At 43.9% G+C, this 15,440-nt stretch overlaps 1 protein-coding gene across 4 annotated transcripts in view; it reads left to right on the top strand.

Moving 5' to 3' along the window:
• Window positions 1–5,008: 5,008 nt before the first annotated feature.
• The window catches only part of ACACA (acetyl-CoA carboxylase alpha), a 239,419-nt gene continuing 228,987 nt past the window's right edge, over window positions 5,009–15,440 (top strand). For 3 of the 4 annotated variants that reach the window (XM_047758432.1, XM_047758433.1, XM_047758431.1), the window contains exon 1: window positions 5,011–5,142. The gene's annotated coding sequence lies outside the window, so the exon portion shown is untranslated. Of the gene's footprint in view, window positions 5,143–15,440 lie in introns of all 4 variants that reach the window. The other variant, XM_047758434.1, reaches the window with a different exon arrangement.

Below are 15,440 nucleotides of genomic sequence, written 5' to 3'. Positions count from 1 at the left end.
TCTAATCGGAGCTGTAGCCACCGGCCTACACCAGAGCCACAGCAACACGGGATCCGAGCCGCGTCTGCAACCTATACCACAGCTCACGGCAACGCTGGATTGTTAACCCACTGACCAAACCCGCAACTTCATTGTTCCTAGTCGGATTCGTTAACCACTGCACCACGACGGCAACTCCCCTATTCATTTTCAAATAAAGATCACCTTAGGCTTTCTCAGGGTATTTGCTTGTAAGGTGTATAGGACTTAAAAAGGTATTAAAAAAAAAAAAAAGATAGAGGAGGTGTCGTGCAAGCAGCAGCTAAGCTTTTGTGACTGCCAATTACAGTCAGTACAGATAGGGATTGGAAATGCCTGGGATTGGATAGTAAGGAGGGCGGGAGAGCTGAAATGCCTTGTGAAAACCCAGGCGCCCACGTGAAAACATCGTGGGATGTTTCCACTGTGTGAACACTGTCCTTCGTTGTGTAATCCTACTTTCATCATCAGGACCAGGCTTATAAAGTGGCCTCCCTGAGGACATTTTCTGACTTTATGGTGTGAAGTTCCCTCAGGCTTTTAACTCTGGACAAACCTGAATGGTTGACCAGAGCAAAAGAACGTAGTGTTCTGATAAGGCCTTTGTGTCTTCTTTATCTCTTATCTCACAACTGGGGCCTCCATTCTGGTCAAGGCACTGACTTTCTTGAAGTCTGTCCATCTGTGAAACATCTGCGAAGTTTTGCTCCGTGGGTTAAGTATCCTGCTGGAAGTTTTGCCTCCCAGAATCAAGGTGAAGACGGACAAGCAGACGTCAGGAGCGGAGTTGCCTCTCAGGTACAGAGCTAGCCTTTATTTTAGCCAGTGAAGCCCTTGCTAACATCTCTAGCTATCAAGGGGAGTACCCAACTATAAGAAATGTTCTCTAAGATTTTCATTGTCTTTCAGAGGATTAAAATTTAGCTGGAGAGCTAAAAGCAACATACACACAAAAATGCCAAATCATGTGGTGACCAGATTGCTGTAAGAATTCAGAGGAGGGATAAATCAATAAGAGCTGGAGAAGTAAAAAGAGATCTCCTTAGAGAAAAGTGGGACTCCCAAGGACTAGAAAAATGCAGAAAATTAGAAAGGAAGAAGGATGAGTTTGCCAGCATAAGCAAATGTAAGAAGAAGCATGGCAAGAGCTGGGAGCCAGATAGGGTATATGTTATATATTGGGGGCCAGTGGGAAATAACACCCCAGTATATCCTCTATCCTCTGTCCTAAAGGTCCATCAGTGACTTTGCTACTTAAGGGACTTGGAGCCATGGCCAGACAGCCACCAGGACTGGGTGCTCTTCCTGGGTCCATTTTCTAGTGAGGCACTCTCTTTCCTTCCTTGGTTCAACTTTGGTCTGATGTGATAGACTTTCCTGTCTAGGAAGTGCAGGTGTAGGAGGCATTGCTATTTAACAGAGACATTTTATAAATCTTAAACTTCAGGGTGAAACTTTACTGTTTAAAAAAAAAGTCTGCATTGGGTCTGGGGATCTGTATTTTTAAGAAGCACCTACTGATTCTGTTTCAGGTGGTCAGTGGAACATACTCTGAGAAACACTACCATAAACCAAAGTAGAATTGATAATGGAAGTGCCAAAATGTACTGGACAGTGACACATGTACTGTTTATGTGTTTCTTGGCTTCCTCAGCTTTGAGAACTAAACCTCTATCTATGGCTCTTATGAAATTTACGTGGTTATCACTTGAGTAAGATCTTGACACTGTTTTGCTGTTCAGTTTTGACTTCCCAACATAGATTGTGATCACCTTAAAGACAGAGATGCACCATTGAGAACTTTGTCTAGATACTAGAACAAGGGGTGGGGGAAAAATGTAATTGTAATGTATACATGTAAGGATAACTTGATCCCCTTGCTGTACAGTGGGAAAATTGAAAAAAAAAAAATTGAGGACCTGGATTTAAAGGGAAAAAAAAAAAAAAAGACAGAGATGCCCTCAGGCTTTTATTTTCTCCATAGTAGGTGAGGGACCATCTTTAAGGTTGGAAGGTAGCTAAAAGGCTCACCTATATCAAGCCTTCCTAAAAAACCTGTAAGCCATTTACTATTTGGGAACTTGTAGTAGTTTTCTAGGGCTGCCATAATAGAGTATCAGACTGGGTGGCTTAAACAATACATGTTTATTTCTTCACAGTTCTAGAGGCTGCAAATCCAAAATTAAGGTGTCAGCAGGGTTGGTTTCTTCTGAGGCATCTCTCTTTGGCTTGTAGATGCCCATCTTCTTCAGAAGAGCAGCCACAATTCTGGGAAGTGCTTCATGAATTGTGATTCACAGATGGTCTTCCTTCTACGTGTGTCTGTATCCTAAACTCCTCTTCTTGTAAGGACACCCGTCATTTGGAATCAGGGCCCATCTAATGACCTCATTTTCACTTAATTTCCTCTTTAAAGAATCTATCTCCAAATTTACTCACATTCTGAGGTACTGGGGGTTGGGACTGCACATTTCAGCCCATTACAGCCATCTAGTTTCAGCGTCTAGAAAGGTGCCACTCTCTTCTCATACACCTGTTAGTCTTGTATAGTAAGTTCTCTCCACCCTTTAGCTCTCCTCCTCCACTTCTTAGAGACATGCACCTGAGTGGCCAGAACACTCTCAGGAGCCTGTAGTAGAAATTGGCAGGTTGTGGCGTGCACCAAACAACACAACACTGAGGAGTTGAAATTCCAGGTGTATTGTCTTAAAGACATAGCTCTCTGCTCATTCTCTGCCCGGCTGTCTTTACATGTGATGATAATAATTAGATTATTATACCCTGTGTAAGTGGTCTTGGCGTATCCTAACTCAGCCTTCATTTTCTTTCACTCTAGCTCTTTTACTAGGCTTTTCCTTGGCTAGATCTTTAGAAAGCTCAGTTACGTCAAATGTGCAGTGAGATTGAAAGCAGAACATATAAGGGCTTGCTGAAGTTTTATGTAAGGATAGTTTTGAACATAACCCCTCAGTTTTGCAGTGCTTTTAAGGCTGATAAACTGTAATATCACTAAGGAAGAACCTATTATAAGTAATAGGAACTATGAAAGGTAGATGAAAAATAAAGCAGGCTACCTCAAGATTTTTAATTCTTCCCAAAGTCACTTCCTTCATGCAGCTTCATAGAGCACTATTAGGGAGAGGCAAAGCTTCCTTCTTCACAGGCCTCCCCCCCCCCCCGCCCCCTTCAATCAGTCAAGTCAAACATCTTGTTAAACCATGAGTTTGTGCTCAGTTATCTTTACATTCTGATTTTCCTCTCTGTTCAGCTGACAGATGCATCTAATGACAGACAGTTATCATGAAACATGGGTCACTGCTTTGTAAAGTTCACGTCTTTCTAAATTTCTGTTTCTAGCCCCTTTATGAAAAATTTTTTTTTCGGAGTTCCTGTCGTGGCACAGTGGTTAACGAATCTGACTAGGAACCATGAGGTTGCAGGTTTGATCCCTGGCCTTGCTCAGTAGGTTAAGGATCTGGCGTTGCCATGAGCTGTGGTGTAGGTCGCAGACACGGCTTGGATCCCACGTTGCTGTGGCTGTGGCATACACCGGTGGCTACAGCTTCAATTGGACCCCTGGCCTGGGAACCTCCATATGCCGTGGGAGCCGCCCTAGAAAAGGCAAAAAAAAAAAAAATTTTTTTTTTTTCGTTTTAGGGCCACACCTGTGGCATATGGAAGTTCAAAGAACTAGGGGTTGCATCAGAGCTGCAGCTAAGGCCTATGCCACAGCCACAGAACACAGGATCCTTAACCCACTGAGTGAGTTCAGGGATGCAACCTGCATCCTCAAGGATACTAGTTGGGTTCTTGACCTGCTGAGCCACAACAGGAACTCTGTCTTCGGTCTTGACTAATCTTCCCATTTTTCCCACTTCTACTTCTGCCCAAGAACTTCTCAGGTGTGTATCTCTACCCTACTCATTTTTTGCCCCCTGGCACAGAACTTCTTCCCACCAAACTGCCATCCTTTATACTTCTCTTGGCCTTTAATACAAGCTTGTGTAAGGATCAGAAAAGTATTCTGGGCAGGGTTGGAAGGGGTTAAACTCACTCATTCTTCTAAAGTGTAGTTTATTCTCCAATTTTCCTTTTTTTCTCTCCCAATAGTTGTATTATATGTTGGGATTCTTTCTAGTTACTCTTAGTTTCCAGCACGCAGCTACCTCGAAAGACCTGCTATCAAATAACTGGTAAAACTAGAGAAATTGGTTGGCTACTTCTCAAAGGCTGCCCTCTCTTTTTCCGGGCTCGGGGCAGGCAGGGAACCCTGTCCTTTGGCTTAGTGCCCTCTTTACTGAGCTTCCCTCATTGAGGCTTCCGTTCAGTGCTCCAGGAGCCAGCACCGCAGACTCCTTGGGGGTGGGCCAGCCCGACGAGGCCGGTTATGTTGGCCCAGAACAGGGGTTAGTTTGCCTGCACTAACTTGGAAACCAACCTGTGTGGTCCTGGGCAATTCATGGATGCAATGCCCACTTCTTCGGGGCGTTGGGATTGAACACCGCCAGGTCCTCACGGGGCCCGCTCACCATCCACCCCACTCAGTCCCGCTCGGTTCTGGGCTCCCTTCTCGCGCTGCGAGCCGGAGGGCCCCGGCCCCCTTCTCCCGGATAGTAGACGCGCGTGGGACCATACCCCATTCCTCTGGCCGCCGAGAGGGGGAGCTGCGGGCCCTGCACCGTCCCCGGAGAAAGAGCCCGCGGTCGCCCGGGACCCGCCCGCCCTCTAGCCGCTCGGCCCCGAATGGCAGAGCGCCACTCGGACCATCCGCATCGCCTCACGTCGCCCCGCCCCGCGCCGCCCTCCCATTGGCTGTCGCCCGGGGCCCCGCGCCTCTCCTCCAGGCCGGCCAGACTGCGCCGCGGCGGGGAGCGGGGTTGGAGGTGAATGGCCTTGAGTAACCCCGGACGTAGTCACCTCATGGGGCTCGCCGCCTGAGGTGGGAGCAGAGGCGGGACGGGGCGGGGCCGTCGCCGCGAGGCCCCGCCCCTCCCCGTGTGCCTGGCCGGCCCGGTGCTGAAAGCCTGTCAGCCATCGCCTGAGCTGCGGGCGTCTCCTCCCGCCCAGTACTACCTCCGCGCAGGGGCTCCGGGACCGCCGGACCGCGGACGCCGCCGCCTTGAGGTGAGGGGAGGGTCGCCTCCGGAACCTGCGTTTAGGGCCTGGGAGAGGCTGGGGCCCCAGGAGAGGCGGCGGCAGCGGAGGGCCGCCTCCCATCTTTGGCCGCACGCGGCCGGGGGACCATCCCGTCCGGACCCGGTGCCTGGGCAGCCCAGCCCTCCCCGCAGCTCTGGGGCCTTAAGTTCCCTCTCGGGAGACGTGGAGGGGCCTGGAGTCTCCGGGCGTGGGAGCTCAGGCCCCGGAACTGGGAGGCGTCCAGCCCAGGGCCTCTAGGAAGGGGTTGGTGTGTCCGCCGGGACCTGGTCCCCCATCCTCCCGCCCCAGACCCAGCATGGTCTGATCCCTTCCAGACCCCTCTCTCCAGTGCGACCCTGCGCTCGGGAGAGGGAGAAGACCCACGTGGGAGGGGGTTGTTGAGGGCTGGGTCCAGCTGCACTCAAAGTCTGCCTCTCTTGGTGAGTGTAGGGTGCAGAGACCCGGGCTTCTGTTGCTCTCGCTGTCTTTGTATCGCGCTGAGAGCCAGGGCCAGTTGTCCCTTGCCAGTTCCTGCTCCCAGGGTTTTATTATGTTTCCTGTGAGGGACATAGTAAAAGTACATGCCTGCTCTTTTCTCTCTCCTTCACGCTTGCCATACTGATCAGGGGAGCTATTGGAGATAGGACGTCGCAAGGTGATGTGGGGCTAATGATTTCAGAGGGAAAAGTGCCTGAAGGTCCTGCCTGGGTCAGCACCAGCATTGTCTTTGGGTTTGGACGAGGGAAAGTGGACCCTTGGAATCGGCTCTAAATACCAAGGACTCCTAGTAGGCCTTGTGAGTTTTATTGGAAGCAAATAAGAATAAACACATAAAAGCTGCTCAGGTCGCAGAACTACTTTAATTTCATGTGTTTTTGTTTTGGGGTTTAAGACTGAAATCAAAAGACCTTAGGAATTCCTCATTCCATTTCTCTTTAAACAGTGTTTCAGTAATTTCCCAGTTGTGGAATAAACCTAATAACCCGGTCTTCAGCCTCGGAAAGTTGGTCCTCCTTGACTCTCTTTTCATTCATTTTTTGGCCCCCAGCCCACAGTGAGGATTGCGAAACATGCTTACTTTGGTGACATGGTTTCTTCTTCCCAGGCGGGGTAGGAAATCCTGGCTTATCTCTTACTTTTTGGTGGGATGCCTTGGGTGTCTCTGAGGAAAAGACTTTCTGTACTCCCTATTTGATAGGCATTTTAAAGAAAAGCACTGTGGCCTAATAGAGCGGGACAGCAGCTGCACTGTCCAGGTAGATGCCCACTTGCTACCAAGTAGCAACTCTCTTCCCAGGTCTCTTGTCTCAGTTTCCTCATTTCTAATAACAGGAGGACAGTTATAAATCCAAGAATAATTAACAAACATTGTAAAACGACATGCAAAAGATGTCAAAAGCAAAGTATTAATTTGTGAAGTTGCCTGAGTAGACCTATATTGCAGAAGTTTTGTTTTGAATTACCAGTGCAGAATAGAAATGTATCTAGCATAAGATCAAACTGTTTTGAAAGTGGGAGGAAATGTTGAAAAATGGTGACATTTGGCTTAATGATCTTGTACTTCAAATAGTGACTAGGTTATGTCAAAGAACTGGCGGTGTGGGAGTTCCTGTCGTGGCTCAGCGGAAACGAATCTGACTAGCATCCATGAGGATGCAGGTTCCATCCCTGGCCTCACTCAGTGGGTTAAGGATCCAGTGTGGCTGTGGCTGTGGTGTAGGCCAGCAGCGACAGCTCTGATTCGACCCCTAGCCTGGGAACCTTCATATGCTGCAGGTGCGGCCCTAAAAAATAAAATAAAAAGACAAAAAACCCCCACCAAACTGGCATTGTGAAAGCCAGCCTTAGAACTCTCTCATCTGATCCTTGCCTCTTTAAAGTGCTGTGGACATGTTCAGCTGTAGATCACTATATAACATTCTATTTCTGTTTCAGTCAATGACTAGGAAAATTTTTACCTGTCACACAGACTGGTTTAACAGGTCTGAGGATGGTCCTTTTCTTTTCTTAAAAAAAAAATGAAAAAAAAAAAAAGTTTTTTTTGGGAAAGCTAATATCCTAAGTCTTGGTTGAAGAAAGAAGAAAAGGAAAAATTATTGGAATTTAGTATTTCTAATTGGAAGAGGCTTTTTTTACAATTCAGAAAAAAAAGTCTTTGTATCATTATCTAACATGTTCTTAAAGATGAATAATAGTAGGAGATGTGCATCAAGCAGCTTTCCAAGCTCTTAAAACAATAAGATTATGAAGGAGTAAATGAATACCAAGGACTCATTTGCCAAAGAAATTTTCTTCAGCTGTTGAGGTGGGTAACATTTTTAAAGGAAGTCTTCACTGATCTTCCACTTCAACAGATTATTGCTGAACTAGTTTTTGTTTGTTTCACTGATGTTTAAATTTAGTGAGTATGGAAGTTCCTCTTGTGGCTCAGCAGGTTATGAACCTGACTAGTATCCATAAGGAAGCAGGTTCAATCCCTGGCCTCACAGGGGGTTAACAATCTGGCATTGCCATGAGCTGTGCCATAGGTTGCAGATGCAGCTCGGATCCCACATTCCTGTGGCTGTGGCATAGACTGGCAGCTTCAGCTCCAATTTGACTCCTAGCCAGGGAACTTCCATATGCCGCAGGTGTGACCCTAAAAAGCAAAAAAAAAAAAAAAAAATCAGTGACTATTTATTCACTACTTTTTACTTATTTATTTATTTTTGCCATTTCTTGGGCCGCTCCCGCGGCATATGGAGGTTCCCATACTAGGGGTCTAATTGGAACTGTAGCTGCCGGCCTACACCACAGCCACAGCAACGCCAGATCCTTAACCTACTGAGCGAGGCCAGGGATTGAACCCGCAACCCCCTGGTTCCTAGTCGGATTCTTTAACTACTGCGCCACGACGGGAACTCCAATATTCACTACTTTATTTAGATTTAATGGACTATGTGAAGATGGTATTAAATAGAGGAAACTATGACAAATAGTGCCCTAAGACCATTTCACTTAACATAAAGAATATAAAGCTGATTGATAGGGCATATGTTCTTAGGAGTTCAACAAGTCAGTCTTACTATGTATGCTCTAATGATACGATTCTCTTACCAATTTGTTATTTAGTCAAGTTCTCATAAAGACATTTAGTCTCTGTCTCTGGATTTTTAAGGAAGTGAAAAAAGGCTTCAACAAGGGATTTTAGTGCCTTACCCAGTGGTTGGAGGTCCCAATTGGTTCAGTCTTCCAATGATGTTGAGACTTAGGCTCACTCCATCCTTTCAGCCTGCTGCACTCACCCTCCTTTATATAAGGAACCACAGTAATGTTTGTCATTACATGACATCAAGAACTAACTTGCATGGTAGTACTAGTTACAAAGTGGTCATCCCAGACAGCTTAAGCTTGTATAAATTATTTCTACTTTTGGAGTTCCTGTCGTGGCTCAGTGGTTGCGGGTTCAGTCCCTGACCTCGCTCAGTGGGTTAAGGATCCCGAGTTGCAAAAAAGACCAAAAAAAAAAAAATTTATTTCTACTTTTGGAAATGATAACAGAGTTTAAAAAGTCTTTTTTTTTTGTCTTTTCTAGGGCCGCTCCTGAAGCATATGGAGGTTCCCAGGTTAGGGTTCTAATCGGAGCTGTAGCCGCTGGCCTCTGCCAGAGCCACAGCAATGCGGGATCCAAGGCTTGTCTGTGACCTACACCACAACTCACTGCAATGCTGGATCCTTAATCCACTGAGCGAGGCCAGGGATCGAACCCGCAGCCTCATGGTTCCTAGTCGGATTTGTTAACCACTGCACCACGACGGGAACTCCACAGAGTTTGAAAATTCTGATTGAATTCATGGAGTTAAGTTTAAAAAGCACACTCAGTTTTATTTTAATTTTTTATTTTTTTGGCTGTTCCTGGAGCATGTGGAAGTTCCTGGGCCAGGGATCAAACCTGCACCATAGCAGTGACAAGGTCAAATCCTTAACTGCTAGGCCACCAAGAAAGTCCCAGACTCAGTTTTAGAGAATTTTTTTCAGGAAGTGTAAGGTTTCAGTTATGAATCTTTGGCTTTCTCCTATGATAGGGTACACTCACTAATCAAGTTTCTAAAAAATTACCCTGTTTTTCTAGACAGCGTTCAAATCTGTCCTTAAGTCATATAAATTGGCATACATATATATGTATGTATTTTTACCCATGCCAAGTTGATTGAATAGTAGGTTGATAAGAGCTTGATTAGTGTTTGTTTGTTTTTTTTTTTTGCTTTTTAGGGCTGCACTTGTGGCATATGGAGGTTCCCAGGCTAGGGGTCTAATTGGAGCTGTAGCCACCAGCCTACGCCAGAGCCACAGCAACGCGGGATTCCAGCCGAGTCTGTAAGCTACACGCAGGTCACGGCAACATCGGATCCTTAATCCACTGAATGAGGCTAGGGATCAAACCTGCAACCTCATGGTTCCTGGTCAGATTCATTTCCACTGAGCTACGACTGGCTGGAGCTTGATTAGTTTTTAAGTTTACTGGAAGTAATGGCACCAAGGGGATAGATAGTTGGGTTGTTTGTGTTTTGTGCTTCAGTGTTTACTGGTATTCCTGGGCCTGGCAAGGCAAGCTATTTAATTTCCCCTTGCTTCCATCTTGTAAAAAATCCAAGAACTGAATAGAACTTTTAGTATTAGAATGTACTTTAGGAATTTTCTAGTCCAGCTTTACACTTAGCATAAGAATATTTTGGAGTTCCTATTGTGGCTCTGCAGGTTAAGGACCTGACATCGTCTCTGTGAGGATACAGATTTGATCCCTGGCTTCACTCAGTAGGTTAAGGATCCAGCGTTGTCGCAAGCTGCCAGGTAGAGGTCACAGATCAGGCTCAGATCTGGAGTTGTGGCGTAGACCACAGCTTCAGCTCTGATTTGACCCCTGGCCTAGGAACTTCCATATACTGCAGATGTGGCTGTTCAAAAAAAAAAATTTTTTTTTCCTGAAAACGTCAAGCTGTAGGCAGTTCATCATCTGACCTAATGCATCATGGTGCGACTAATTTTTGACAGTCCTTCATTATTTTCAACTTAAAACTGTCTCCCTAAGCCTAGAAGGTGTTGGAACTCCAAAAGGATTAGGAATTTCTGCATTAACTTCTAAATTTCTCCAGCTCCACACCTCTGCCAGGTAATGTAAAATGTAATGCCTAACACATCTGGAAGACTTGGGGTGAAAAAACAAATGAAGCAAATCGATATTTCTTCAAGGAAGAAATTGTTCTTTTCCTTGATACTCTTTGGAAGGTAGCTGACACACCTGAATCATGGCTTCAGTTTTTTCTTTTTAGGGTTGTACCTGTGGCATATGGAAGTTGCCAGACTAGGAGTTGAATCAGAGCTGTAGCTGCTGGCTTATGCCACAGCGATGCCAAATCTGAGTTGCATCTGTGACCTACATCACAGTTCATGGCGATGGTGGATACTAGTTGGGTTCATTTCTGCTGTGCCGCAGCTTTTTCTAAATGCTGTTCTATTAAATAAGGTTATGAGGAGGAATTGATTCATAATCCCAGAGATTTTTGAGTTCTGGCTTTTCACTGAAAGTCCTCTAAATGTTTCAAGGAACTACTATTTGAAATAAACACGATTCGGGTCTCATAGTTTTATAACTCAGATATTCATTTAAATTCCTATGAAGGAGTTCCTGCTGTGGCGCAGTGCAAAAGAATCTGACTAGTATCCGTGAGAATGCATGTTTGATCCCTGGCCTCGATAAGTGGGTCTGGGATCCAGCGTTGCTGTGAGCTGTGGTGTAGGTGGCAGACACTGTTTGGATCCCGAGTTGCGGTAGGCCAGTGGCTATAGCTCCAATTTGACCCCTAGCCTGGGAACTTCCATGTCCCACAGGTGTGTTCGTAAAAAGCAAAAAATAAATAAATTCCTATGAAACACTCAGCTTACAAAATCCTAGTGTTTACACAGCATTGTAAGGTGTTGGCGTGGTAGATTTAAAACAACTGGAAGAGATAATAACTTGCCCAGCTTCACTGAGGAGTGACAGCTTCAGTTTTACAGTAACCCATATTAATAAGTGAATGACATGCCAGTTGTCTGTTTAAATGCTCAGGCAGATACAAGACAAGGTATCAGAGTGGCATGGAACTAATTGGGTAAAGCTTTTTAAATTAAAATTATTTAAAATTTTTGGTTTCTAATATATAAATAATACATTCATGTAGTTCAACAATTTTATTATTATTATTATTATTTTGTATTTTTAGGACCACACCCATGGCATATGAACATTCCCAGGCTATGGGTCAAATTGGAGCTATAGCCACTGGCCTGTACCACAGCCAGAGCAACTAGGGATCCAAGCAGCGTCTGCTACCTACACCACAGCTCACGGCAACTACAAAAAATAGTGAAATAAATACTACTGTACCCTTGACTTAGATTCACCACATTTTTTTTTTTAACATTTTGCCACACTTGCTTTAGTCTCTCTCACATATATTGTTTTGTGAGTCATTTCAGAGTAAGTTATAGATCCCTAGATATTTTTTACATGTTTCTCCTAAGAACTAGGATTTCTCCTGTTTAACTACTTACCATTATAGGTCTCCCAAATTTAACAATAACATAAAATCTAAATATATAGTCCATTTTAAGCTTTTACACTTGTCCTAATAATGTCCTTTATAATTGCATATGTTTTAATTAATGATCCAGTAAAGAATCATTTATTACACTTGGTTCTCAAGTGTATTTTGTGTCTTTAATATAGAAGAGTCACCCTGTTTGTTTGTTTGTTTTTCTTTTTTTCTTTTTTGGCCTCCCCGTGGCATATGGAGTTCCCAGGCCAGGGATCAGATCCAAGCTGCAGTTGCGACCTAAGGTGGATCCTTAACCCACTGTGCTAGGCTGGAGATTGAACCTGTGTCCCAGTGCTCCCAAGATACCACCAATCCCATTGTGCCACAGTGGGAACTCCAGAGTCACCCTGTTCTTTTTCGTCTTTCATAGCATTTATCTTTCTTTGACATTTTTAAAGGGTATAGGTCAGTTGTCTTGTGAAGTTTCCTACAATCTGGGTTTGTTTCATGATTTCATCATTATTAGATGGAAGTTAACCATTTTTGTCAAAAATCCTACATACACAGTATTCTATACTTCTTTTTTTCTTTCTACTGCCACATCTGTGGCATTTGGAAGTTCCTGAGCTAGGGGTCAAACTGGAGCTACAGCTACTGGCCTACACCACAGACAGCCATAGCAACACTGGATCTGAGCCACATCTGTGACCTATACTGCAGCTACAGCAATGCCGGATCCTTAACCCTGAGCATCCTTAACCCACTGACTGAGGCCAAGGAATCGAACCTGCATCCTCATAGACTTTATGTCAGGTTCTTAGCTTGCTGAGCCACAACGAGAGCTCCATTATTCTGTACTTCTAAATGCATCGCACCAGGAACCAACTAATATCTATCTGTCCTATTATTTGTGATGTTTAGTTTGAACACGTAGGTGTTTTTTTTTTGTTTTTTGTTTTGCTTTTTAGGGTTGCACTCTCAGCATTTGGAGGTTCCCGGGCTACAGGCTGAATTGGAGCTGCCTGCCTACACCACAGCCCCAGGGATGCCAGATCCAAGGCGTGTCTGTGACCTACACCACAGCTCACAGCAACACTGGATCTTTAACCCGTTGAGCAAGGCCAGGGATTGAACCTGCAGTCTCATGGTTCCTAGTCGGATTTGTTTCCGCTGCGCCACTACAGGAACTCCCTGAGCACCTAGTTATGATGGTGTCCACCATATTTCTTCATTGTAAAAATACCTCTTCATTTTGGAATTAATGTGTAATTTGTGAGGTAATTTTTTTCAAATTTTACTTGTGGTAAAATATATACAGTATAAAACGTACCATCTTAACCATATAGAAGTGTACAGTTTGGTATTAAGTACATTCATAATTCTTTTTTTTTTTTTGTCTTTTTGTCCTTTTAGGTCCCACCCGAGGCATATGGAGATTCCCAGACTAGGGGTCTAATCAGAGCTGTAGCCTCGGGCCTACATCACAGCCACAGCCACACCAGATCTGAGCCGTGTCTGCGACCTACACCATAGCTCATAGCAATGCCAGATCCTTAACCCACTGATCGAGACCAGGGACCGAACCCGAAACCTCATCATTCCTAGTCGGATTTGTTTCCAGTGCATCACGACGGGAACTCCAATACATTGATAATTCTGTGCAACTATCATTGCCATCCATCTCCAGAACTTTTTTCATCTTGTAAAACCGAACCTCTATACCCCTCAAATATTAACTCCCCATTTTTCCCTTCCCCAGCCCCCACCAACCACCATTCTACTTTCTGTCTATGATTTCTACTGCTCTAAGTAACGCACATAAAGTGGAATCATACGCTCTTAGTCTTTTTGGGACCAACTTATTTTATCTAGCATAATGTCTTCAAGGTTTATTCACATTGTAGTATATTGCTTTTTAAGACTGAATAATATTTTATTGTATGTATATATCACACTTTGCTTATCCATTTGTCCATTGATGCACACTGTTTTTTTTTCAAGTTTTAGCTATTCTGAATCATGCTATTATGAAAATGGGTGTATAAGTATCTCTGAGTTCCTACGTTCAGCTCTTTTGGGTATATACCCAGAAGTAGAATTGCTGGATCATATGGTAATTCTATTTTTAATTTTTTGAGGAACTACCATACAGTTTTCTTTTTCTTTTTTTTTTTTTTTGCCACACATGCAGCATATGGAAGTTCCCAGGCTAGGGGTCGAATCAGATCTATAGCTGCTGACCTGCACCACAGCTCACGGCAACACTGGATCCTTTGATAGTAGTCATCCTAGTTGCTGTGGAGTGGCTTCTCATTTTAGTTTTGTTTTGTATGTCCCTAATGATTGCTCAGTATGTTGGGTGTATTGATGTACTTATTTGCCATTTGTATGTCTTCTTTGGAGAAATGTCTATTCAAGTCTTTTGCCCATTTTTGAGTTGGGTTGTATTTTGTTGTTGAGTTTTAGGGATTCTCTGTATATTCTGGATATTAATCCTGTATCAGATATATGACTTGCAAATATTTTCCCCCATTGTTTGGGTTACCTTTTTACTCTGTTGATATAGTCGTTTGATGTGGAAACTTTTTTTCTCTAATTTTCAAAAAGTCCAATTTATCTATTTTTTCTTTTGTTACCCGTGCCCTTGATGTCATAGTCAAGACATCTTTGCAAAATCCAATGTTTTGAACCTTTTGTCCTGTATTTTCTTCTGAGAGTTTTATTGTTTGTGGGATCCGAGCTGTGTCTGTGACCTACACCACAGCTCACGGCATTGCCAGATCCCCAATCCACTGGGTGAGGCCAGGTTGGATTCATTTCTGCTGTACCACAACCAGAACTCCCTACCATACAGGTAGGGAGTCTTAGGTTAGGTCTTGGATCTATTTGAGTTTATTTTTGTATGTGGTGTTAGGTGTGTCCAACTTCACTTGTTTGCATGTGGAGATGTAGTTTTCCCAGCCTCGTTTGTTGAAAAGCCTGTCCTTTCCCCATTAAATAGTTTTGGCACCCTTATCAAATGTCTTTTGACCATATATGTAAAGGTTTATTTCTGGGATCTCTGTTGTATTCCATTGGCCTTTATGTCCATCTTTATGTGTGCCACATGGTTTTGATTACTGTAGCTTTGTAGAAGTAGGCCTTGACGTCAGGAAGCATGAGTCCTCTATTTTGATCTTCTTTTTTAAGGATCCTTTGAGATTCCATAGGACTTTTAGGATGGGTTTTTCTATTTCTATAAGAAATATTTGATAGGGATTGCATAGAATTTGTAGATCACTTTGGGCAGTACTGACATTTAATTTTTTTTTTCTTTTTGGCCATGCTTGAAGCACACAGAAATTCCCAGGCCAGGAATTGAACCTGTGCCATGGAAGTAACCCAAGCCACAGTAGTGACAAGGCCAGATCTTTAATTCACTGAGCCACCAGGGAACTCCTAAACAATGTTTCATGGTTTTCATTGTCATGTTCACCTCCTTGCTTAAGTCAATTCTACATACTTAATTCCTTTTGATGCTATTATAAATGGAATCACTCTGGTGATTTCCTTTTCAGATTGTTCATCGTCACTATATAGAATATACAACTGACTTTTGTGTATTGACTTTATAAATTCTGCAACTTTGCTGAATTCACTTTTTGGCTCTAACAGCTTTTGTTTTTATTTTTTGGTGTGCATAGAATCTTTAGAGAGATTTTTACATACAAGTTCATATCGGAGTTCCCA

This window comes from Phacochoerus africanus, chromosome 14 (genome assembly GCF_016906955.1).
Source record: "Phacochoerus africanus isolate WHEZ1 chromosome 14, ROS_Pafr_v1, whole genome shotgun sequence".
In the NCBI taxonomy this organism is placed as follows: domain Eukaryota; kingdom Metazoa; phylum Chordata; class Mammalia; order Artiodactyla; family Suidae; genus Phacochoerus; species Phacochoerus africanus.
The sequence above is the reverse complement of the archived record's forward strand: the minus strand, read 5'-3'. Positions and strand labels throughout refer to the sequence as shown.